Below are 2,783 nucleotides of genomic sequence, written 5' to 3' on the forward strand. Positions count from 1 at the left end.
GACATGAAAATAATACGGACATGTGACCATTCAAAATGTGTGTAGCTGAATCTCTCTTTTTGTGCAATTATCTATCTTGATTTATAATAATAATGGTATTTATATAGCGCTGGATCTTGTGCAGAGACAAATCAAAGCGCTTTCACACCAGTCATTCACGCGCATGCATAACTCTAAAACTGTAGAAACTAAAGACAAGGAAGGGCAGGCAAGGGAGGCTATTTTGGGAAGAGGTGGGGTTTAAGGCCAGACTTGAAAGAGCTGAGTGTAGAGACTTGACGAAGCGAAACTGGAAGTTCATTCCAATCGCAAGGTCCAGAGACAGAGAAAGAACGGCGGCCAACAGTCGAGTGTTTGAATCTGGGTATGCGTAAACAGAGTGGATCCGAAGCCGATCGTAGTGAGCGAGAATGGTTATCTTGTGTTTTATTAAACACTGCGTTTCTTACCACGTTGACATCAACCTCTTCAAATGGGGTTTTGGTCTTATTGAATGAAATTATGATTCTGATATCACGTTGACATTATCAACAGGTTAATCCTCTCTTTCTGATACGAGATGCCTCTGCAATAAATCAAGCGAGTGACAATATAATTTATTCGTTTTCTGATGCAAGGCCAACGATTTGATCGTGTCGAACTGCAGATGAAAGCGATTTACATCCCTTGCAATTCCTCACATTCCTTCCAATGGAAAACAAACTGAATCTGATTTTCAAAATTCTGGCGACACATTTTACACACATCATCATATGGAGTGACCGCCTTGGAAGCGAGAGAATCTGAGCGCACTGGTTCGAATCGGCTCAGCCGCTGATATTTTCTCCCCCTCCACTAGACCTTGAGTGGTGGTCTGGACGCTAGTCATACGGATGAGACGATAAACCGAGGTCCCGTGTGCAGAATGCACTTAATGCACGTAAAAGAACCCACGGCAACAAAAGGGTAGTTCCTGGCAAAATTCTGTAGAAATATCCACTTCGACAGGAAAAACAAAACAAAACAAAACAAAAACTGCACGCAGGAAAAAATACAAAAAAATGGGTGGCGCTGTAGTGTAGCGACGCGCTCTCCCTGAGGAGAGCAGCTCGAATTTCACACAGAGAAATATGTTGTGATTAAAAAGAAATACAAAAAAAAAAAAAAATCTCTAAAGATGCGAAGTTCCACATTAAGTCTGGGACCGTATGACAAGCCTGTTTCTCTCTCACTGTTGTAACAACCTGATGTCTGCCAGGCCCGAGAAATACAGACACCTGCTGGTGCTACTCAGGTAGGAAGTGTGACCAATACCCCGAAACCAAGCAGTTTGCGTGAAGTGCGTGACCTGCGGTTCAGTTAAACAGCATGGGGTGTCTCAGAGGGCTGACATGAAATTTGCCTTTTAGAAATACCCCCACAAAGGGTGAATCAGTCCTGTAATGTACACAGCCTTGTAATGCACACACACACACACACACACACACACAAATAGAGTGTTGTAAGAGAGAGACAGACAGACAGACAGACTGAGAAACAACAAAAGCCATATCCATTTACAGAAGAAAAAAAACAGTAGCAAAAAACAAACACTCTCACCTGCTAGTGGCAGCATCATCACAATAATTATCACAATAATTGCAGACTTCAACATGGCGACCGTCTCTACGACAACAACAACAACAAGAAGTCCTCTCAACCAAACTGATGTCAGTCTCTCTCACAGCGTCCTCCGGTCAGCCACAATTACCTGTCTCTCCCTGACCCCCACCCCCAGGGTTCCCCCATTTAAATATCCACCCAGTGGAATCTGACGCTCCCCTGTATTTCCTTGGTGGACAACTGTGGCATTTTCTGACTGACAGCGTCACCCAGCACAACTTAACCCCTCTCTTTCTGTACCCTTCAGTTCCTTGGTGGAAAACAGTAGCATTTTCTGACTGACTGCGTCACCCAGCACAACTTAACCCCTCTCTTTCTGTACCCTTCAGTTCCTTGGTGGACAACTGTGGCATTTTCTGACTGACAGCGTTACCCAGCACAACGTAACCCCTCTCTTTCTGTAGCCTTCAGTTCCTTGGTGGAAAACAGTAGCATTTTCTGACTGAGGTGTCACCCAGCACAACTTAACCCTTCTGTTTCTGTACCCTTCAGTTCCTTGGTGGAAAACAGTAGCATTTTCTGACTGACAGCGTCACCCAGCTCAACTTAACCCTTCTGTTTCTGTACCCTTCAGTTCCTTGGTGGAAAACAGTAGCATTTTCTGACTGAGGTGTCACCCAGCACAACTTAACCCCTCTCTTTCTGTACCCTTCAGTTCCTTGGTGGAAAACAGTAGCATTTTCTGACTGAGGTGTCACCCAGCACAACTTAACCCTTCTGTTTCTGTACCCCTGTGTTGGGGGTAGGTGGGGAGGTTTGGGGGGGGGGGGGGGGGTAGGTTGTTAACAACCACGTGTCCTGAACATCCTTTGAGGCGAGCAGACCGTGTGGAAATTCTTCGGTGACATGGGTTATTTAGGAATGGGACAAGCCGTATGTATCTTTCGGAGTTACCCCTCTATAATTATCTTTCAGTGTTATCCCTCTATATCTTTCAGTGTTATCCCTCTATATCTTCCAGAGTTATCCCCCTACATCTTTCAGAGTTATCCCTCTATAACTTTCAGTGATATCCCTCTATATCTTTCAGTGCTATCCCTCTATATCTTTCAGTGTTACCCTTCTACATCTTTCAGATTTATCCCTCTATATCTTCCAGAGTTACCCCCCTACATCTTTCAGTGTTATCCCTCTACATCTTT

This window comes from Babylonia areolata, chromosome 29, assembly GCF_041734735.1.
Source record: "Babylonia areolata isolate BAREFJ2019XMU chromosome 29, ASM4173473v1, whole genome shotgun sequence".
Taxonomy (NCBI): domain Eukaryota; kingdom Metazoa; phylum Mollusca; class Gastropoda; order Neogastropoda; family Buccinidae; genus Babylonia; species Babylonia areolata.